The sequence below is a fragment of the Doryrhamphus excisus genome, chromosome 16, assembly GCF_030265055.1.
Source record: "Doryrhamphus excisus isolate RoL2022-K1 chromosome 16, RoL_Dexc_1.0, whole genome shotgun sequence".
NCBI classification, from domain to species: Eukaryota; Metazoa; Chordata; class Actinopteri; order Syngnathiformes; family Syngnathidae; genus Doryrhamphus; species Doryrhamphus excisus.
Window position 1 is genome coordinate 6,346,104 of NC_080481.1, and position 24,382 is coordinate 6,370,485.

At 43.9% G+C, this 24,382-nt stretch overlaps 1 protein-coding gene across 7 annotated transcripts in view; it reads left to right on the top strand.

Moving 5' to 3' along the window:
* The window catches only part of LOC131104872 (uncharacterized), a 72,584-nt gene that overhangs the window by 3,125 nt on the left and 45,077 nt on the right, over positions 1–24,382 (top strand). The window contains exon 3 of one of the 7 annotated variants that reach the window (XR_009119841.1): positions 15,506–16,003. The exons of 5 other annotated variants lie outside the window; for them this stretch is intronic. The gene's annotated coding sequence lies outside the window, so the exon portion shown is untranslated. Of the gene's footprint in view, positions 1–7,579; positions 8,550–15,505; positions 16,004–24,382 lie in introns of those variants that run through there. One more of the 7 variants, XR_009119842.1, reaches the window with a different exon arrangement.

The window sequence follows — 24,382 nt, forward strand, 5'->3', positions numbered from 1 at the left end:
GCTGAGTGAGCTGGTCGCCTTGCGCACCCGCCTGTAGATTGTTAGGCTTATGTGATTTGTAGGCTGCCGTTTGCCTTGGAATTCATCAGCAAGGTGAGAATTAGCCAGAGGTGACAGACGAGGCTGATGCGCTGAGTAAACACAGACGATGCAATCATGCCGGAAATACATAATCTCTCTTGTATATGTGGTAGCATGTAGGAAAGGGGGGCTGCACCTTTGCCTTCCTGTGTAGTGATGATGGGTGCCAAGTGGACTGCATTGTGGTCATCTATGATCATGTATATCTAGTACAGCTCGGCAAATGCAGACATTAAAGGACTTGCCTGTAGACTACAGATGTCTCCACCTCAGCTGTAGGAGTCTCTAGAAGGAAGTTGACCCAAGGTTAGCTTAGCTTCGGCTTGGGCTTCTATGTGATTGTTGACATGTTTCTACCAGCTACGTAAAAACAATATATTTAATAGACTTCAAATCCCCTTTGCACATACGCTGTGCCAAAAGCTTCCCAAGCGTTGTGTGTAGGTCCACGCCATCCATGGGGGGGGTTGTCCTTTTATGCACGGGGTGCGCATCGCTGGTGTGAGGAATAGAGCACCGAGTCAGCCTGAGGCAGGAGCAAAGAAACGGAGACGAGTGCTCGTTGCCACAAAGAATGCACCCACACACCTTTCAATCCCTAGAGGTGTAATGGTACAGCTGCCGCATTTGAAAGAAGACAAATTGTTTGCCATGTATTTGTGTTGCTCCAAAACATGCGTTTAACTAAATTGATTCATGATGTGAACCAGCGCACCACAGCCATAGCCTCCTTGCATACAGTACGGGGGTATTTGGGGCATAAGCAGTCATGGAGTTGACTAATTGTGTGGAGCTGCTTTTGTCCACCTCGTGTATCATCTAGGAAAGTAGGTAGAAAATAAATCCTGACCTTTGTGTGAACGCTCTGAAGGACCTGCTTGACATTTTAGAAGAACTTGGACTGACTCTTAAGACCTCTGAGTTGTTTTTGCTGGCGAATGCAGTAAAGCAATCAAGTAATACTTTATCGGATCAGGGTTGTTGAACGCCCACTGAGGTCATTCAGTCAGTAGGCGTGCTCATCTTAAATCTCTTCCACCTCCATAATGTTCTGATGATCTTAAAGCACGCTGCCAAGTTGCTAACAGTCAAAATGTTTTGTTTTAAAGGTGTTTATACCCCCTAAAAACATTGCATTTATTTCCAAATTTATATTTTCTCTGTGATTCTTAAATGTGAACTCCTTGGTATGTTTTGATCTCAGTTGAAACTGAACTTTTATGTACGGCTGCATTGTTTGAGGAGTGAGTAACGCTGCCCACGTCTGCGTTCCCTCATCACCTCAATCATCTTGTTATCAGCCTGTTTGTGCATCCAAATAGAACCATTGTCATTTGGAAATTGTGATGATCATTTGTAGCTTGCAAGCCAACACTGAGCCATTCGCATCCCAGGCTGAGGAGAACCTCCTGGATTGGTTTAAAACAAGATGGCACACAGGCAGCTTAAAGGGAGAGGGTGGAGGCATGGCTGCAGAAAGGTTTTCAGTTTCCTTCATCTGGAGATCAGGAGTTAACCTGCTAAATGTGATAAATGTTAGATGTGCCATTCTGTACCAGAACCTCTGAGGAACGTGGAAACGGTCACTGAACCGTCGTCCATGTTGTCATCTCACTGCTTTGGTCTGTCATGGAAAACCAACCTTTCAGCGACACACATTGTATGCCATGTTGACTGAAGACTGTTTTTGACTAAATGGAATTAAACAGTCTTGTTTTGGAAGTTTGTCCACATCACGTGTGCCTTTAGGTGCCTGAACATGCAAACATTTGAAGATGAGATTTTCTATGTAAATGCCAATACAGGCAAGCGTCGGTTTCTGACCACGCAGCTTTTGTATGATTTGGTTTTTGACGTTTTTGACCCTTTGGTAAGTTGAATCTTGGCTAAATGAAGACCTTGCTGGTTTATTCAGCCGTCCTGGATGGAGATCTATAACATGATACTAAGACACTAGATGGGTCTGACTCCGGTAGCTCAGCGGAAACCCACATCTTGACCAGAGAGTGCTCCGACGTTTGCAGCGTCTGGGAAGAAAGACCCCAAACGGATTCTTTCAGTTGTGCCGTACCGCCGAAGGATGGGTCTAAAATGGTTACCTTTTAGAAAAATGGCTTGGATAGAATGAATTAAAGGGTGTGGTCTTTTGATCAGCTGATGATCAGCCGTTTTCACTTTAATGCTAACACTAAAAGTCGTCTTGCTCTCATTTCTTCTTTTGAACCTCTGCTCAGAAGCTCCTTAAGAAAATGTATCTGGTAGTTTTTCAACTGGTCTTAAAATTTAGGTCCAGAGTGTATTCCAACAAGGGCTCTCCTTGATTGGGTATCAAAACGAGGTATAGTCTGCCTGCTCTGGTCTCTGTGAAAAATACAACTGATTGAAATTACGGGCCATTATGGTACGAGGAGAAGCCCCGCACAATTGCTGAGCTGCTCCTTTCTTTCCGAGCCAATTATGTGGCCAAGAAACGGGGAGGCGCTCACCGTGCAGAAAGCGGCGAGTGAAGGCGGTTAATTGTGGCGTGTGATTACATTGGGTGTGTCCCCCGTTTGAATTGGGCAACAGGACAAATTCCAAGTGCTTGCTCTTTGGCTGTTGGACCTGCATGCTCCTGATGGCTGATTCATCTCAGGCCATTTGGACACCATAAGTGTTTGTGTGCACATTTTTCAAGTTGCTGTTGTTGTACCTTAATTTCAAAGGCTTCTGATTGTTTCTTTTGCCACTTGCATGGGTGCCAACAGATGGATAATGAGCCTGGTAGGTAAAAGGGTTCTCTACATCTGTAGAATAATTATATGACCCCAAAACGATTTTATCACTTATAACCCTTACAACCATTGATAACCTGTTCACTTCTATACTCTCTTATCTAGCTTATCTTATCTTAGGATCTTAGCTTTCTGACCACTTGGCATCGGAGGAGGCGGAACTTCCCCACTCTTTACTTTACGTCATTACTGGCCTTTTAAAATCATATCATGGCTTCCTTGCTGAGGCAATCCATCCTGGTTCAAGTCTTGTGGTATATGCATCAAGACGGCCCGTATTTCTTCCATGATAGCAAGAAAATGTTGACCTTTTAGAAAAGTGTGGTATCAGGGTTGAGAGGGCGGGTGTCATGAGCCACCTCGCCGCTAGATGTCACTGTAAGATCTGAGTTGGGGCTTGTCGGAATGCGGACATGATTGAAGGACAATTTATTCACTTTTATTCCCCCCTCCCTTTTTAAATAATTTAAATCGGATGCCCCCTTAACAACTATATCGAGTAACGTTGTTTAGATATTCTTGATTTTAAATAAATGTACAGAAAAAGCAAAAAGAACAAGAAAAGTTAAGTGTGCGTTTCTTTTTGTTTCTACAAGTTTAAACAATTCTTAGTCCCACTAAACGTCATAAAGTTTATTTACACAATCAAATGACTTATAATACAACAGCTGTATCAAAAATTCTGCCATTACTGTACAGAGGTCATGATATTATTACAACTAATAATAGTATCATTATAATGCACATTAAAAAACGCTAATGACAGTAAAATGTGTTGGATTGTTCATGACTAATTATGCAATTCATAATGATGATAAAGTAGAACAGCATAATGTTGGGCCTTCCTCCCACAGCCCAGTAAAAGGCATGTTCCCTCCATTTAAGATTGGAACATTGTCCGTGGGCATGAATGTGCCTTTGAGTGATTGACAGGCCATCAGTCCAGGGTGGACCCCACCTCTCGCTCTGAGGCAGCCAAGATAGCATAAAATAATATTTGGATGCGTCTCTCGCACAGGTGTAGCTAATGTTTGGGGCAGCACCGTGTTTGTAATCCGCGAGCGAGAGAGACGCCCGTCGTCAACAGCTTGCCATTCAGCCTAATTCATGTGGGGTAACCTTTTGTGAAAAGTCCATATGGCTGCCATGCGACGTGCTAAGCAGCCGACTCTTATGACAGATGGACTCAGATGCTGCTGAAACAGAGGTGAACATCTGTATAGCAGCGCTGCTGTCACGTGCATGGCGAGCCCATATGGAAGCCACCACGGCGTGTATGGCTACATCATGACGCGCTGTGGCCGACTGCTCTGCTTTATGACTGACTGGCTTCCTCAAGCAACACAGGGAGCGACGGAGGGGGAGCCATTCCTTCTTTTTCGCTGCACTTCTGCCAAAAAAGACATTCCTGTCAGTCTTTGAGAAGGGAAATAAATGGGGTAAAATGTTCAAATGTGATCAGAAATAGGGGGTTGAGATAGACATAGAGCTCTTTTAATCAAGCTACAACAATTAATCAATCATTAATCGATCATCCAATTAATTGTCAACTCTTTAGGTATTTGATTTTTTTTATTTAAAAACATACATTTTCTGTAGTTTCAGCATCTTAAATGTGAATATTCACATACCTAACTTGTCTTCAAGTCCAACTTACACTGAGATGAGCCAAGCTCATTGAACCATACGACTATCAGCGCTGTCCTTTTTAATGCTCATGCATGGATTTTTGGGATGCCATCGGGCCTTGCCTGCAATAACACTTACTACATAACCTTCCAACAAATGCTAATAATAAAGCATAATTGGCTGCTTAGCGGTTTGTCACCAGCGGACAGTTGTTTGATGGACATGTGGACCCTTTGATTTTTCATTCTAATTGTAATTATGGCCGTTGAAGTGAGGCAAAAAGCTACAATGATGAATACCAGGGCCCCAAGATGTTTTCTTTCATTTAACATGTAACATTCGGGAGGGTCCATTCAGGAGGTTTATGTATGGTGGTCCAGAATTTGGTGCTACGCCCCTCTCCACTTGAGGACCTGGAAATGCATGGATGACCCCCCGCCCCCCATCCCTCCCTCAAACCTTCTTCCCATCACCTCCACTCACTCCGCCTTTCAGCCACTGCCCACTTCTGCAATAAAAGGTGCAATGGCGGTAAAAACGTAAATCAGAGTTATTGAAAAGAAATTAGAGCCAAAGATAACAGGGAATGACGCTCCACCAATACGGCCTGGCCATTTTCCCTTTAATACATATCTTCTTTCTCAGGGGTTAAATTGCAGTGGGCCCGCTGTCGGGGCTAATGGCGAGCTGTCAGCCGATCCAGCGTGATTACGAGGTGAAGGGTAAACAATTCCGTGCTGCCGTGGAAAGATGATGTGACGTTCATCAGGGCTGGTAGTGCAGGGTTTAAAACCAACCTCCATCACCCCATCATTTTGCTCATCTCCGCCTCGCTGTTGGTGATGTCCCTCAAGCTGGGTTCTGGCAATAGCCGAGCAAACCAATTTGGACCAAGTGCTCAGTGATTGGCCACCCCTAGACATGTGTTGGTACACACGTGATGCAGCTGCGTGTCAGGTATTGGAGCTCACAGGATGATTTGTCATGGCCTCCCAAGAGCAACAAATGTACTACAAATCTAGCTTGTCCAGCCGAGAAATTGAAACAAAGGGAAGGGTGGGGCAGCGGGGCAGATCCATTTCAGCCCGGTTGCATCCTGTCCCGACTCCTGATGGCAAAGATTCCTGCAGCGGCATCCGGGCCTCGGCCAACAATCGGCCACATTGTGTGAGGTTGGAGAGTGGCGAGCCTGCAAATGGAATCCAGCGGAGGCGAACAAAAGACGTGGGGATTGTTTAGTGCAACTGGACTCTAGAGTAGAAGCCCCTCTCGGACATGTTAATTGATCTCATGTGTTCCATACACCGGCGTGATCATGCTGCTATCATCCCCGCCAGCAGTGGCCATGGCAGGGAGCGCTGAAGAGTCCATGTACAGAAAATGAGACTGAGAAAGTGAAGCGGCGAGGCACTCTCATCTTACCGGCTTGGTTTTCGCCAGCGCTCATGAAACTGGACACCCCCTAAATGTCCCAATTACACCTGCACTTCTGGTGCTCTTGTCAAGGGATTTCTCTTCTCCGCCTCTTCTCCCTGAATGTGAGCACAAAGTGGACAATTGTGCATAAGGAAGCTGCGATAAGTGCTCGGAGATGTGCAAGTCTGTGCACGGGTGCATCTCATGGCCGCTAATCGGGCTGCAGGTTTTATGGTAGTGGGGGGGGCAGGGATGCACCGATTCCAACTTTCTCATTGATGACCGATCTTTAAAAAGTCTGACCTGCCCATTCCATGTTCCTGTCTTATTTTCTTGAAACATCAAATATAAATGAAAACTTTCAAAAGTTCAAACTACTGCAAGTGTACAAAACCTGGAAAACAGGTTACACTGCAGATCTAGTTTGAACCCGTTACCAATATACCAAAGTGCAAGTGACTGGTCGTAGCTTTGGACGTTTCACTGCTCATCATTGCTAACAGCAGGCTGCTGCCTGACTCTTTGCTGCGGCTTGCTTTAGCTGAAGTCTTAGTATGATTGTTAGATGTCTGTCTGGCAGAGCAAAAGGAGACTGGCTGACTTTCAGGCCTTTGCAGAGATGGATTCAGCTTCATATGTATGGATTGCTAATTCCTCCTGTCAAACGGTGCATGCTTAGTGGGGACTGTTAAATGCGTCGTGGTTTGTGGGCTTCCACTTGAACGTGTCACAATTGTGCTATATCGGACAATGTTATCATTGAAAAGGAAACATTTGGCACGCTGCTGAGTGAATGGTTCATAGAAGGAAAGGCAATCAGTGCAGTCGTTTCAGTCAACCAATGTTGCATGAGCAAACAATGGAAGCAGGCCGGCCAGTGACTGACCTGGAACTCAAAGGGACGTTCTGCTGCAGCAAGATGGCCACCGGAAGGTGTGGTGCTGTCTTACCAAGTTTTCTTACAAGGTCTTGCAACAGCGAGGCCACCTACGGCCCTACTGTGCTTTGTCTTTCTGCAACTTTGCCTCCCCACCCAACCCCCCCACCGCCATCCTCTACCGTCTCTTCCGAGCTGGCGTGGCAGGGTGCGAGCACTCCATGCTGCCTACAGCTTCTCATGCATCCCACTTGGCTGTCACAAGGCGAGATGGGTGCCATTCAACCCAATTAACGAAATCTGCTCTGATGTTGGGACGAGGGGCGGAAGAACAAAACACACACACACAAGCGAAATCACATTTTTATTTCGCCCCTCTCCGTTATCTGCCAATTTCACTGGAAGTAAGAGAGTGGCACCAATTAATGACGGGGGGCCGGAGGCGGCACCAGCGCTGGCACAGGAACAGCATGTTTCAAGCGTCGGCCGGCATCATGCAAGCTCGGCTTCTTTAGCGTGGCTAAAGCAAATGAAATGAGACTAATAGGGAGCTCGTTTCCAGCCGCTGATTAAAAGGCCTGGAAGCTCCCGAGGCATCGCCCTCGTGCAGGTCTCGGCCCGCCGTGGCTGGGCCTTCACGTTGCTCCTTTAATGTCATTTCGGACATCAGCACGTCTGTCTCCCTGAGGTCATCCTTCTTCAGACTGTTGTTCCACAGCAAATACAGGCGCTAGGAAATCTACACTTTCCTTTGGGGTGTTAATTAAGGGGAGCATCCAAAATTAATCAGCAAATTCACTAGGGCGAAGGGCGATGTGTCTGAAGGCCTGGAAACAAGGTCCGCCGAGCCCACAGAGAAAGAAGCCCTCGGCTATGGCCAGGCGGAAAAACAAGTGCACAGACGGCGATGTGACACAAAAATTCATGTAAGTATAAAATTTTACACTCATTTTCCCTGTCAGCTTGTCAGAATGAATTATAAAGGTTGATTCGCTTATTCGGCTAAGGGAGATCCCACATGCCTGCCCGTCTGAACACCGTCATATGGTCACCGTCGGACTTGCGGGGAGACCTTCGGGTAAAGGTAACGCTGCATGGGTTCGCTTCAAGATGGTAGTAATTCCATCGGTTGCCGTCCACCAAGAGTCGACGGAGAGTCTACGAGTTTACCTTTTTATTTGTCCTTCATTTTTCAGTGGAATTTCCACCGTGAGCAACTTTCTTTTTGAGGTTCTGTCACCGTCTTGTAGCTTTCACTCACCTGTTTTAATCTCATCACATACTTGCATAAGGACTTTTTGTCTTTCAGTAGAGTTTTTTTGCTCATATTCTCTAATTAGCACAGTGCCTGCAGGCTATTTGTGACCTTTCCGTATGTAAATAGCTGGTTGCCTAAGCCCCCGCTCTCTGGCTCGCCTTGACAATGAGAGCAGTCGGAGTGGGCCAGCACTCGTGCGTGGATGGGTGTCACCACTCCCGGCATGTTTGGCAGAGGCCATGGCGGCATCGGGAAGTGAGGTGTTTGGGAGCGTTTTGATTGACAGCTGCCAGGTGTGATGCTGGCAGCCTGACGCAGTGCGCGGCAACTGTCAACTGTCACTTCCCTTTGCATCATACACCACCTCCTGAGCCCTGTCACACGGCCTGAGCACGCCAACTTTGGGAGAGGCCTCGGCCTTGGATGTATTGGATGGTTGCTAGCGAGCGGGCTATTTTTCTACTTTTCTGGACCGTACCGTTTTTCACTGGGAAACTACCATTTATTGCCCTCCTTTGCCCGTTCTGGTGCCCTGCTGGGGATTTGTGCCGTATTAATGTGTTTTATTTTATAATAAACAACTTCCGCTCATTGATGGAATGCACCTTGTAGTCAGTAAAGTCAGGCCTTCAAAATAAAGGAAGCACAGCAGTAAAATTATTAAATAACTCTTATTTTTACTTTGATTGAATACAATAAAAGTATGTAAAAAAATTATGAATAAAATAAAATTCTTTCAAAAAATAATTGTAAATGTTCTTTTCATAATATTATGACTTTAATACCATAATAATTGACTTAATTTTCAGAATGTTATTTTTTGACTTTATACAAATTATTAATATATTTCAGATTTTTTTTTCATTTTTTTAATGTTGTTTTTATTTTTGTTAAATGACATTTAACAATATCACAACAATATGACGCAGATAGATAGATAGACTTCCTATGTTGTCATTGCACAATAACACAGCAGTGAAATTGCCAACGAAATGTCATTGCCTGGCTCCTGTGTAATAATAAATTATGATAATAATGTGGTGAATAAATAGAGGACATCAAATATGAACAACAATGTACAGCGTAAACAGTAAATTGCACAAATAATTTAAATAATTTTGAATAAATAATAAAAAAGTTATTTATTTATTTATTTTCAAGATGGCGGCGCCCTGTCCGGCTGCGGCTTCTTTGGCGCCCGGTAACACAGACACTTTATCAACAATTTCACCACAGAGATCAGTGTTTTCAGCATGAAATGTCCAGCGTAACAGTGCAAGAATAGTATACGACAGGCAGGCTATCCTTCATCTGACAAAAATCAGCAATTTGAAGCCTGTAAACTTTGAAAGCCTTGATCTGCTATGCCAGTTAGAAATAACAGATCACAGCACATACCGCCCGTGGAGACATCGAAGGCGAGAGGAAGCAGAAGCGGGGCTGTCGTGGTGGACTTACAGCTAAGCTAAAAGCAAACCCGTTCCGACCGGCACTTCCATCAGTCTTGCTCGCCAACGTACGCTCCATGGAAAACAAATTGGACTACCTGAAATTGGAATTGGGGAGTGTTGTATTTTGACGAGGACCTTCAGTCAGGGGGCATGCAACATCACCATCTGGCCTTTGATGCCCCTGCACAACCTGCAGCTCCATTGTTCCATATGGGGTGAGATCTCCTTGTCATGCTAGCAACATAGGAAGTATCCTATGCTTGGTGCAGTCACGCATTGGCATTGAAGGAGACGAGGCATTTAAAATGTTTGTTCTTCTTAAAACCCTTCTCTCACAAATGCTGTCTGATTGTTGTTGGACTGTACTTGGTACAAGCAACAACCTTCATTGGCCGACGACTGTCCTGTGTCTTGACGGACAGCCAGTCGGCTCCTCTGTGACATTTTTCGGGGGTCTACGAATGGACTTACCCTGAGGATCTTTGAAGAAGTTTCAAATGACTGTCCTTCTGCATCCAACTCACCAGCTGTGGGGCTGCGACAGACAACAATCCTACTATGTTCGAAAAGAGAGTTTTGATACAGCACCAAATCACAAGTTACTTCATGGCACTTTACACATGGAGGTCACATCCAGAAATAAAAACTAGCTGAAACCCACATGAGCAAGCACTTGGTGACGGAGTGAAGGAAAAACTCCCTTGGACAGAACCTAGGCTCCGTTGGTCACTCGTCTGTCTCGACCGGTTGGGTTAAAACAGAGTAAAAAATAGAGTGGAGTCTTTGCCATCAGGAGATCATGACGGTGTGAAGACCTGACAGAAAATGACCTTAAATCCTAATTTCTGCAAGATGTTGGCTTTTAAAGGCTGTGGTGGATCTGCTGATGGATTACCTACTTAGCTCTACTCAGAGCCTCCTTAAGACCCAACAGTGCAAAATGCAAAGTCTTGCAATTTTTCAACTGGTCTTCACATTTAGTAGATCCAAAGTGTATTAGTGACCCACTTCCTGTGTAAGATGGTGTTGGGACCCGAGTGGCTTCTCACCGGTTAAGCGTCACTAACACGATGGCTCCATCGGTTTCAAACTGGTACAGTGCCAAACCCTCAGAAATGCAGTCTGAGCAGTGCGACATGCACACTCACCAGTGCCTGAGTCAACGGGACTAATTTAACGCATCCATAATGTGCATAAATGGCAGTTTTCTTCCTTTCATGTCGTGCAGAGATGTGTGTTTACAGACTGTGGTGGTCCCAGGAGGCCCACCCGACAGTACTTAATACCTTTCAAGTGCATAATTGCTGATCAGAGAGTGTGCAATGTTTGTTTGCTGTGTAAAAGGCCTCTTTCATTCAACAAGGAGGTGAAAAGGGAACGCTACACCTCTGGTTTCATATCAATTCAGAGGACTAACATGACGGCCGAGTGGGTATCCTTTTACCAGCCGTCTTTTTGTGCATTGAGCAGGCTTGGTAGTCACGTGGTGAGCCGTCAGGTGGCCACTTAATAAGCAGAGACATACTTTGATTCCGATCTGGCATGGTGACCTCTGCAGGGGCGCGCCCACAGGCTCTCTGTGTCCACCTCTCCTCCGACCACAATGGGGAGCAGGGAAGTGACATCAGCATTATCCACTCCCCCCCCCCCCCCCCCCCCCCCCCTCACACACACACACTCCATCACCAAACACCTGCTCAGCCCCCTCCGCCCGCCCCCTTAGAGTGGCGTCCCCAGCCGGGGCCAGGCCACGGCACATTCCAGCCCGACACTGATGCGAGGTGACCGGACTGGCTGGTTCACACGACCCCCGCAGTGGTGCGGGGCTGCAGCCAGAGTTGGAGGCGGCCTGGGGAAAGGGAGGGGGATGAAGGGCACAAACAGCCCAAAGAGGGAACAAGTGGATGCAGCCAAAGACACTTGAAAGTATAAGGACGACACTTGTGGGGAGTCCTCTCACATGTTGGTTGGAACAATCACTTCAGACTAAGAGGTGCACTAAGCTCTTATTTCTGCAGATGCTCCATATGGGCTTCCGATATTGTCCAGCGCTTCAATACCGATACCAATATAGTTGGTATAATTACTGTCATGCCACTGGACACATTGCACCAATAAAACAAGGGAAGACAAATACTTCAATATGGAATACAAGTTAGAGTACCAAAAGTACCAAAATCCTGATTGAATGTTTGTGTTTATGTGTAATATCTGTAAGCATGAAAACAAACTGCAAGTTTTGGAAGTTGTGTGATATGTAAGAAGCTGCTGAGACCAGGTGACTTTCCGGAGTCACCTTTTACCTTTCCAAAATACGTTGACACTTTGGATGATTTTTCCACAGCTCATTATGAGCCAATCATTCGTCCCATACTCAGCTCCTTTGGATTGTGCCACCGAAACTCTGCGCTCTCGGTCAGTTGATTCGGTCAGAGTACGCTTTGGTTTAAGTCGGACCTCGGAAATGATGCTAACTGAGGTTCTATTCATGGTTCCAAAGCGCAGACTTACTGAGTTGGCAAACTTGTTGCTCTGTGGGGGGAGTGCACCGATATCAATATCCGCAGAAAGCCCCATACCAATATCATCTGATATCTCATCTTTTTATTTCATTTTAAAGCTCTAGTTAGCTCCTGAGGAACGCTGCAAACATGAAGGGAGTGGAGGATAAAGAAGGTAAAACCAAAGTCGCACCAAATAACCTCCGTCTCTCACGCTTAGCTGCTCTCACCCCGACAGACTTTCACTCCCGCTGCAATGTGACGATGGTTAGCGTGTGCTCGGCGGAAAGTGCTAATTAATGAAAGAAGAACCTTCTTGTGCAACCTCATTAGCTGTCCTCCTCGTGCCGGCTCGCCGCATGAAAAGGAAGGCCTGAGATCATTTGTTTCATTTGGAGCGTCGCCACGGCTCAGCAGGTGACGGAGAGGAGGGGCCTTCCTTCTCTCTGTGACTGTGGACGCTTGCTTTGTCGCTTTGGGTCACGCTGTCTTGTCCTTCCACCCCACCGACACGGCAGCGCCAGATACCCCAATGTCCTCGCCCCCTCCCCACACACACACTGCCGTCAAAAGAACTTCTAATTATCTCTGAATAGCAATTTTATTGAACCCTAATTGTGGTAATGAATTGTGAAAGGTGGTGGGGCCTCCCCCCCCACCCAACACGCATATGTAATGCGGTTTAAGTGTTGCCAGTGCAGGTGACCAGCAGTGTTTCAATTTCACTCACAATGTTTATCCTTTTCTACCATAGTTTTCAATACTTTGCCACATTTATTTATTTTAGTTCTTGTAGGGCCTCCGTGTATCATTCTCCTGCTCACTAAATTACCTCCAAACTATATTTCCCTGCAAAGCACTTCATCCCCAGTCAACGATGCGATGGGTATTACAGAGACGTTTGGGTTTTGCTGCTTGATGGGGGACAACTTTGCAACCGATCCTCCATCCGTATAGGCTGTTTGCTCGGCATCTCCTGTCTGTGCGCGTACATTGCAATGTGTAGATTTACAGGCTGCTTCCTCTGCCGCTGCTGCCGCCGCCTCCTCCCCCAGCACCCGGCCCCCGGCCCCCTGTCTGTCACATTTGTCTTGCAGCAGTGGGTCGGCATTCCACGCCGGTGCTGCTGAGCACAAACACCTGATTACGATTCACCAATACAATCAAGTATCAGGGCGGGCTTAAAGGTAATACCTTTGCAACGATATCATTTATTTCTTGCCTTGTTCTCTTCATCCTTGTTTTGTGGCAGCGGAGACTGCTAAGCCTTTCCTCACACACACGATTTATTCTCCATCCTCTGTGGGAATTATTACTTGATTTCGTTTCAGTGACATTTATTTATGGGATGTACGTTTGGTCGAACCGTGACAATAATGATGCAGAGTGGTCATATCATATTCTTGTGCAATAATAATTGTCATGTTAGCGCTAATACGTTTGAGACCACCGGGGCCACCACTAATCAACAAAGTCAATTGCAAAATGAAACTACAGAGAAAATATCATTAAATCCTCCTTTTTTTGTCTTTATCAATTTATTTAGTTTTATTTCATTATGATATCATAATAATGTGATGTAATAATTATGCCATTGTGTTTAATATTTAATTTAGTATGTGCACTTTACCACTTTAAAATATTACTTTATTTTTACAACATATTATCACTATTTATTACTTTAATTAATTAATTCATTCATTGTTACTTATATTAATTGAAAACAATTGACCAAAAAATTTGTCAGACATTTTTTTGTGTATTTCTTACATTACTCTTATTATAATCATGAGATATCTATCATAATTGTAATGATTAATAATAGTTATTTCCTTTCTGTGGTTCTTTTCTTTTTATTTTCATTGAAAAGAATTGCCAAAAAGGCATAAATGTATATACAACTGAGCAAAAACAGACCACTGCTGAATTGTCGTTTTCCTCTGATGTTTGTGATGACTTTTGTCCTATAAACTTTAAAAAATAAAATAAATTAAAATAACATTTTTTGCAGAAAACAAAACTATATTTTTTAATACACTGCATTTATGCAGTCGTCCAATATCTCTTGAATTGAACCATATATGCAGCTTTATTTCTATCATTTAGTTTTTCCAGTTTCGTAAGCAAAATATGATGAACCATATGCCAGGAATTTAAACTGTAAATGGTGACTTTGGTGGAAAAAATCCATTGAATTGCAAATGATTTGCAAATGTTGAACACGTGTCAGAGAAAATAAACTAGTAAGAAAGTAAGAAATGTAAAAGCAAGACGTTGTGCGGCAGGCTTGCTGGCACATGAGGGCCGTGATCTCTTCCCGTGTGTGTGTGTGTGTGTGTGTGTGTGATGTGGGCAGAGGTGGGCCCGGCCGCCCACTCGGCTGGCACCCGTGCCCATGCAGCAGGCACATCTTCAACACCATCATTAGTCATTCCGCTCCTTAGTTTTGTTTGCTTTCCCCTCTGGCTCTTAATTAATGCTTAATCGAAACTGCTGAACTGAGCTGCTAGAAAATTCATGAATATTAAAATCAATCCCTTTTTTTTCTCCCTTTTCGCACTTTCTCTTTTTTTTCATCGTTTGGCTTGCCGACGAGCATCCAGGCGTCATCTTTCCTTAGCACGTTTCATGGATGTAAGATATATATTTTATGAATATTATCATCGTTATTGTTATTGTTACAATGGAGCTTAGCTGGACGGAGGACCGAATGGGAAGCAGTGACATGGACTTTTCTTCCTCTTTTACAAACATATATCTTCCTGTCAGATTTGTATCACCATGTCTCACGGATGTGTCGGACTTTCTAATATGAGAAACCTGGAATTGAATAATTGAATAATTGGACCAGGGTTAGTTTGCTGAGTATCAGGAACATGTTTGATGTATTAACTTGTTTAATACCAAGGACGTAGTGATACAATCCCAATCCCAAACGCTTGATCCCAACAACGTATTTACATAGACATCTTTTACGTTTTCTTCAAAGCAGTTTTAAGCCATAAAAACAGCCTCAAGGTGACAATCCAGAGAGCCAGAAAGAAGTATGGGGGCTCTACAGTCTTTTCTATTGGGGCTCCAACACTGTGGAATACCTACCTGCTGATGCTAGAGCTGCTACCTCAGTACCTCAACTGTCCTGATGGCAGTACATGTAGGAAGTGGACTACTGGCTGTTGGCGGGTACTTTGTATATAAATTATACAATTCCATGATCCAAACATTGGGTCATATGTTGCCCACTCCACACCAAGGCAGCCTGGCCAATATTGCTTTGGTCCGTCACTCGATAAATCAAAACAAGCTTGATATCAATGAAGAAAATAATAGTTAGTGCAAGGTCCTAAATAAAAACACCTAGGAACTTTTTGGAAAGGATGCAAATGCCAGGCAACCCACATTGAAATCCTTGTGACATTTTCCCTGAACTTCTTTAAATGCAACGTGACTTCTGATTAATAAAAGTGAACATGTCGTCAGTTGTATTTGCATAATGAGGATTGGTTCATTTCCGCCAGCCATGAGTTTTGACAAGAAAATGGCAGCAGCGACGACGGAGAGATGTCCATAAAGAGGCGCAGCCACCGGATCCATCAAATGAGCGGCAGAGGGAACAACATTCACTTTGGCAAAGGAACACGGCGCCAGTGCTGCTGTGATGCTAGGTGACCCTGGCAGAAAAGGGACGGAGGCGCCTCCTGCCTTCAGCTACAGTCGTGACTTTGAATGCACCGGCGAGGATTTCAAGGACTGCAGGAAAAACTACCTCAGAGCTTCTCTGATAGGTTGACAAATATGACTGAATTGACGCTAATGCCGTGTCGCTCTTTTGCTCTAATTGTTGATTCAATTTGCTAATGACTAATTTGATTTAAGTGGCAGCCGCATCTCCATGGACGGGACACAAAGGGGGGAATGGACTGGAGGTGGCGTGATGGCTTGTCACGCCTATGAATATTCCATGAGAGTTCACACTTAATCCTTTCTGATTTGTTCATTTTTTTTTCAACACAGTGTTTCCGTGCTTTTACACACCCCTGTGCCCCCCCCCCCCCCCCCCCCCCCCACCAGCCCTCACCATCCCCCCAAACTTTCCCAAGCTGCTCACATGTCCGTCAGGCGCTGCCGTGAAGGACCTTTAGAAGCTCAGAAGCGCTCCACCACCTTGCCGCCATCTTTACCTTTCCTCACTGAAGGGGGGTGCCCTTCCTGACGATTTTCAAACCAGGTACGGGCCTCCATGGGGTGCGGCTACCTGTCGCTTAGCAAAAGTGACAAGCGTGAGCTGACTGAAGATACTGACCTACCTGACCCACCGCAACAGAAGACTCACAAAGGCAACCACAGCCGACCCTCCCCAGTGTGGGGCCCCGCAGGCCAGGTTTTACATGGCTCCATTGGCGGGTGACAAACGCTTACAAGAAGACACCGTTCGCATTATCTTATCTTTAATGTCTAACATAACCAATTTACAAATGAATACCAAACCACTGGCCATTTTAGACCATTTTGATGGAGTTTAACGAACAGACAACTTTGTGTTCTATGGCTTTATAAACATGGAACCTACCAAAAGATAAATGAGCGTATGATCATCTTTCATCAGAAAAAAAAGGTTTTAAATTCTTTAGTAATCTGTAGGAGAAGATCGGTACGTTTCAGGGAAATATCAGTTCCCAACAAAAAAGTGAGAAAAAGAAAAGGTCTACTATGACTTTCTTTTGTGACAGCTCAATTAAACAATAAACAGGACAAAAACATGTTTTTCATGAATAGAACAGTTGATTTCCAAACATAAGACCATGAACTATTTTAGACCATGAGCACCCCCCCCCCCCTTTTTGGTCTATAAACTGTGTAAATACGTCTTGGGTAATGAAGGAGCTAAAACAGAATATTCAAAGAATTAGTTCTTAATGTTGATAACTGATGAATTAATGATAAATAATAAAGTTGAATTTATATACTGTATGAAGGTGCAGTTCAATGTGGCCTCCACCCCTTGGGGGCCACATGGGCCAGCCGGCTCTGAAGACGAGAGTACTTACCCACCAGAAAGCTTCCCCGTCCTCCGCTGGCGTTTGGAACTGCTTTTATTCTCGCTCCTCTACCTTCTGCTCTTTTTGGCGGCTCCTTTGAACTGCGTGACTTTAAATGGTCCCCTGATGCTGAACGGGATCCACAACTCCATATTTTTCACATGTGCTGTCATCGTTCTCTGTGCGGCCCGTTGATGTGTTGCCATGGAGATTGTGAATAAATCTATTGAGGTGTTCATCTTGCTGTGTGGACACTGACGGGGAGTTTGTGTATTGGTGTATTCACGGCACACCTGGCTGGCTGCTTCTTCTTAATGGGGCTCGTGAAGGAAGACAATCCAACTCTTAGTCTCTGGAAGATTGGAGCATCTTTTGCGGCTCTCGTGTGCTTTATGCAAAGCTGCCTGGCCAAGAGTAACAGTCCAGGGCAGGTTGTATTAGTATTGATAAATAAACATGATTTCAAACATCTGTCAGGCGCTGTTAACTCTCCTCTGCGCGGTTCAGTTGCCGTGCCAACCCAGGGCCGTGAATATTGAATTATTGCACCGGGCGAATAATGAAAAAGTGGATTTGCAGACCAACGTAGGACAATTGCATTTGTAATATCTGCATGCGAGATCTCAGAGCCTCGCGGGGCTGCCGGTGACCAAGTCTGCGCTAATTACACGTTTAACCCCACACTAGCGTGTTTGCTTTTGCTTTTGGTTCAAATTGACGGCGTATCGGAAAGCTCCATCTTCTGGTCATTGATTACGGAGAGAGCTTCCAGATGACCGTGGCCTTGAAGTCGGTGACCCCCGCCCTCTCACGTTGTCGCCTGAAAGACGCCATTTGTTATCCCACCACGTGCATTTGCATTTCCCTGCCTCTTCATGCAAATACGTGTTTTGGTATTAACACAAAGCCGTGGCAATTTTCTGATCTTGTTGCTGGTGGACTAAATAATTCTGCATATGTTGTCAATATTTACATTTTGGCTGTTTAATTTCATTCTAATGGAGGTCCCCGGGCCATACGAGACACAGTTAATAGAAGAAGAATGATGAAAGCTTGGTCCGTAATAACCCTGCTGGATAATCTGATGTAGCATTTCAGTGTTTACAGCAACGTGAATAACTCATTTCATTTTCCTGATGTCATTTTCTACTCTCTGCTTCTATCTAATATACCTTTTTTTCAAAAGATAAACTCATCGGACTTGTGTGAAGCGATGTTCCATTGTGTGTGTGTGTGTGTTTGGCGTACCGGGCTGGGTCAAAGCAGCTTAGTTCCGATCTGCTGGATGACCTGCCTGAGCCTCGCTGGCCCCACTGACCCATGTGATTTCATTACCGAGAGGTGAGTTGCACCGCCTGTGGAAACGTGTGCACGGGTCCGTGCATCAGTGGAGATACGCAACTCCACTCGGACTCCGGTCTCGCTTTGACGGTGCCTTCTTGTGTGGGAGATTTAACATATTGCACATGAGCACCTCCTGCGCCGTGTCGCCTTCAATCAGGGGTGTCCAAAATGTGGCGTGGGGGCAGTTTGGGACTTGACGTTTTGCCAATAAAATTAAAGAAACGCAAAAATTTGAGGATAACAGCAATACAATACTTTGTCTTTATTATTTATGTTGTATTGTAATGTTTCAACAAATTAACTCATAAATCCAAAGAGTTACTTTTCAATCACTCTATGCTATATATTTGTTTTTAGAAATTTGTCATATTTTTTATTTTTTTATCCTTTTAAAAAATGATCTCAAATATCTAAAATATCAAAGTACACCTTGTACGTTTGTATTATTAATAACATGTCCCTCAGTGGAAATTGTGTGGACATCCCTGCTTAGTTTTGGTTTTAAAGGTGAAAGCCATTACGCGAGACACGCTTCTAATGAGCAAACATTTACAAAATACTCCTTAAACTAAATCGTTCTTGCATACATAAGTTTATGTGTATTGAAGTGTTTTTCCCCCCATTTTTAGGGTAGCTGTACACAGCATAACCACTAGATGGCGATCTAGGTTAAAGTAGCGTGAACACCAGCACGTTAGGAAAGCAAATGAGGGTTTCCTTACCTTTAATGTGTACTTTGCAAGCCGTGAGCCCAGAGACAAACTAGCAACTCTGCCTTGCGATGAGAACATTCACCGCCACGCCGCGATCGTTTTGGATTCTTAATGGGTTGAGGTTATGGGATGCACACGATTTTAGGTTCACATGCGTAGATTATTGCATTATTGACTGAGAAATCAAGGAAAATGTCCAAATATTCACAAGAGCAGAGAAGAAAACGGTACCTTTACTATAAATAAGGTTTCATTAGTTGAAGGAAAAACGCTGTAGCAACTGACCAACAAATACGTACATATTGTGAAATATAAATAATGTAATTTTAATGAAAATTTAATGTAATTAAAATAATTTAACGTAAAATACACAAAATACAATACTAAAGTCAACATGAACTATAAAAACATGCTGCCAATTACTAGGAATATCAAACATGGAAAACCGCTGCAGCAACTGACCAACAAATACATATTCTGAAATATAATGTAATTTTAATGAAAATTTAATGTAATTCAAAAAATGGAATGTAAAATACACAAAATACAATACTAAAGTCAACATGAACTATAAAAAGATGCTGCCAATTACTAGGAATATCAAACATGGAAAACCGCTGTAGAAACTGACCAACAAATACATATTCTGAAATATAAATAATGTAATTTTAATGAAAATTTAATGTAATTAAAACAAATTAATGTAAAATACACAAACTACAATACTAAAGTCAATATGAACTATAAAAAGATGCTGCCAATTACTAGGAATACAAGGAATAACATTTAAATATTTGAAATGATGCAGCTGAACCTCAATAAGTAACTAAGCCGGGTGGGGGGGGGTCCAAAGTCGTTCCACAGAGGGCCGCATACTGAAAATGAAAGGCTGTTTTATGGATTTGTTAATTTTGGAAAAAGGCTTAAAAATAATATTCCTTATTAGCATCAATATTTCAGTTATTTATTTACCTTTTGCATTTTTTCTCTATTTTCCTAGTTTTGCTTTTCGTTTTATTTCTACAACGTGCTACAGGCCAATTAAAAAAAAACAAGTTATGGTCAGCAAATGGCCCCCGGGCCACATGTCGGACACCCCTGAACTAAGCAAACACCATCAACCATCAATCTCCTTTTTTTTTTTTAATAGTATGTTTTAATTTGTCAAGTTGCTAAGCAGATTGAAGATTGTTGATGGAAAATATGAACAGTGCCCATCGAAATGGCTTTGAACTTGCCGCCCCTCGCGGTTGTGGCCCTGAACATCCGCCCAAAGCAGCACCAGGAGCTGATGTTCTGATGACTCGCGTCCGCCCGCGCCTGAGTTGTGCATCACGCAGCTCAACTAGACGGCTCCTACGGCTGTAAGAGCGTGAATTTCACCTGCTGCACAGCTATGAATAGATTTCTCATAGATTAGTGGATGTCATAATCTAATAAGTCATACAGTAAACCTCGGATATATCGGATTCAATTGTTCCCACTGGTTTTGTCCGATATAAGCGAAATCCGTTATATGCGTATACCGGAAAATGTCCGTTTTACGCATATATCGGATTTATATCCGGTATATGCGTAAATCGGATTTTATCCGTTATAAAAAGGCACTTCCTTGACTATGTTTCCAATGTACCTGGACGCGCAGGCAACGCTGCAAACGCTGCAAATGACGTCGTATAGCGGCCTGTCACGATTCGGCGAATCGGAGCGCCACGATGCGGCCATCCGATATATGCGAGGGAAATTTAATGGAAATGCATTGGAACGGGATTGGAGATTTTGTCCGAAATAGGCGAAATCCGTTATAAAAAATCCGATATACGCAATGAATTTTTATTGGAAATGCATTACAGAAAAATTGGTTCTTTTTTATCTGTCCGTTGTGAGCAAATTTCCGATATATCCGAGTCCGATATATCCGAGGTTTACTGTATTTTTATTGTCTGGCAGGTTGGAGTGTGTTTGATAGGACACCTAGCACAGTGTTTGACAACTCAATTAAACAGGATCTTCACTTCTACCATCCCCACACCAACCCCCATTCCAAGTCCTTTTTTGGCAATGTGGAGGACAACTTTTAAAAAAAGCATTTTATATGTCTCCAGTTTTTTTTTTACATGAAATGTTTTGTTTTTAATCTCTCCCTTGGAAGTGGACAAAATGGATGCATGTCGAGGAATTTCTTGAACTGTAGCAGAAATCAGAGTTTCTTGGATATACAACAATGCAGATCCTTATAAGCAGCTGGTGGCAAACCTCCTGAAGTCCTACTTAGCCCTGGGCTGCAATAGCTGTATGTCACCTTGCATTCCCGTCTAGACTTCCTTCAAAAGTATGTTGGTAAACATCACTCCCACCGTAAGAGTCGTGCTGAACATCGAATTGAGAGGCTGGGCTTTTCGCTCAATGGCTAGCGCTCTCGAGTCTCATTTTGCGGGACCTGGTTTGAGCCTGGGCCGGTCAGATTGGTTTGGTGCTGTGGTTTTGGCGTGCCAGGGTATCGGGTGCTTGCCGGTGTTGCGTTGTCAAACTATGTTGGCCAATGTCATTCCCTGGACAGTCCGGGCTTTTAGCTTGATGGCTTGGCAGACCCGAGTTCGAGCCTAGGCTGAAACAGACGGGTTACGCGGACACTAGCAGAACACGCTAAGTCAAACAAAACTCCAGATTTTGTACGGATGATTCAGGCGGAAATACTATATATGAATTGTTGAGGAACTATAAGAAAAGGACCAAAGTGGGTGCATTTGCATACCTGGCATGGATATCCAATCTCCCCACCATCCCATCACTGTTACGTCTCATCACTTCTATCGCTGTCTCTTTCCAATCTGCATGGCCTTACATGGACTCCACCCCATCCTCCAACCAATGCTGTTGTCATTCTTCCCCATAACAGCGTCCTTTAGTCTTCCTGCTGCTGCTTGTTGCTTGAAACCTCATCTGCACATGTAACACAGGAAGAAATTGAGTCGAACAAATGGCTTGAAAGGCCCACGCGCCATATCAAGCCCAGCCCAACAAAGGCAGACAAAACGCCCGTCTTTTTTTTTCTTTTTTTGCTCCCGCTCAACATCAGAAGTTGATATTTTCAACAGAAGCGTGCACGGCTGACGTATCATGAATAAAGGAGCACCGCGTTTGCCGCTGTTGTGCTGTTTCTTGCTGTCATTCTGTCTTGAATGGAAAAGTTGAGGCCCATTTGTTTGCTTTAGCTGTTGAGGGGAAATGGGTTTGTTTGATTAGCATTTTGCTAGCGCGTGTCACTTTCAGCTGCATCCTTGCAACAGGGAATGACTCTTTGTCTGGTGAAATGTGTTTCTGCTGCCCTGAGAACAAATACGTGAAATTATCCTGAGAGTAATTGTGATTATGGTTATTTCTGCACACCCTGACCTTGACGTGATTGCTCGTATCTGTGTGTGCATATGTATATACAAATATGTCCAGGCTGCAGCCCGACTCTACAATGGCTAATGTGCGATGATAACACTATTTTTGCCATCTCTAAATTGCCTCTCAGCCCACAAAACTCCCATTCCACATGCACGCATCCCATTTAGAGAGCCACACCGCTTGTTGGCAGCTCAGGTAGATGCCACCTTGCATGAAATGTAATGTGCCTTAATGTGGGACATGTGAAAAGCAGGGTTTTATGGCAAAAGATAGTAATTTAAATACAGCGACCCTGCTGGGCTCCGCATTGCAGAGCGTGGAGTCCATGTATGAGAACAAAGAGCGGTAAAAAAAATGATAGAAATCAACTTTCCTGTATGCATAACAGCTTGCGTTGCACTGTGGCTGGTCTACATTACATGCCGGCTGTTTTGTTCTAACTGTTGGTACTCTGCGTGTGACTGGGCCTCCTGTATTTACACAGGAGGCCTGTTGCATCCACTCTGAATAGAGAAATATTTTGGCTCGTGAAAGGGAAAGGCCTCGCATGGCTGTTGGCTGCCTGAGTGATGATGCGTTTATGGCTTTTTATATTTGATTACACAGCAGTGCTGCTGGATTTTCTAAATCATCCTGTAGATTCTCCTGATTTAGTGTCAAACACCACAGATTCCGTTTTTTTCATGAAGATTCTGACTAGCCTATCTCAGTTATGATAGAATATTGTGCGTAATGAACTGTTGTATTTTACTTCACCCTACTTCAGCAAAGTATCACTTCTCAACAAAAAAGGGAGAAAAAAGGCTTTTTGTGAGAAGCATAGCTTTCACTTTGACACCAATTAAGCCAAATATATTGGGCCAAAATGTCTAAATGATGCCACAGCAGAAACAACATGACAATAACATTTTCTTACAAATTTTCTTACAACACCATAAACATGCCATTTTTCACATTTGGAACTGAAGCGTGCTATTACGGAGTTGCATCATCACCTCCTTGTGCCTCTGATGCAATAGATGGAAGGAATACCCGGCGAAAACCCAACAAACGCACGGGAGAACAGAGACTGGAACTCAGACCTTCCATATTTCCTCACCATGTGGCTAACATGCTAACCACTAGGCCACCATTTAAATGATAACATGGTGCATAAAAAACCTTTATTTACCAGAGCACATAGCTCTCCATAGCTCTCCATAGCTCTCCATAGCTCTCCATAGCTCTCCATAGCTCTCCATAGCTCCCCATAGCTCTTCATAGCTCATTAAGTAATTCCCCAACAGACTCCTCCAGTTCCATTCCCACAGTGAAAGCGACAGGACGCCACTCAGCTCTACCATTTTCACAAGACTATTGTGCTGTACCGTCTCTCCTCCTTTGTAAAAAGTTCTTATTAATCATATATTCTTTTTATTTTATGGTATTTTGTTCACGTTGCATTGCTTTTTATTTAACAGTATTTGGGCTTTACTTCTGTAGTTGAGCTACTGTAACCAAGGAATTTACCATGTGGATCAATAAGGACTTTACATACAAAAAGAATATTTGTAGTTTTAATTTGAAGAGTAACAGGATTTAAGGGTCACCCTTTTTGCCTCCATCATCTAAAAACTGGTTAGAATTGACCCATCTAGGGGTCAGAGCTCCCGTGGGCCATTGACCAACTCCCCCACCGAAGACGCAGTACTTTGCCGGGGACCTCCTCTGCTCATTAATCACGTGTAATTAGATGGCGAGGAAGTATATTGTTGGTCCTAATGAGGGCTCAATAGAAAGAGCGGCCACGGTTGGCTCCTCTGACTCTGCTGTGGAACCATGTGCCAAATGTCACTGAAGTCGGAAGATCTAATTGAGAGGCAAATGATGCCTCGTCCCATCAAGCAAGACAATAAACCACAGG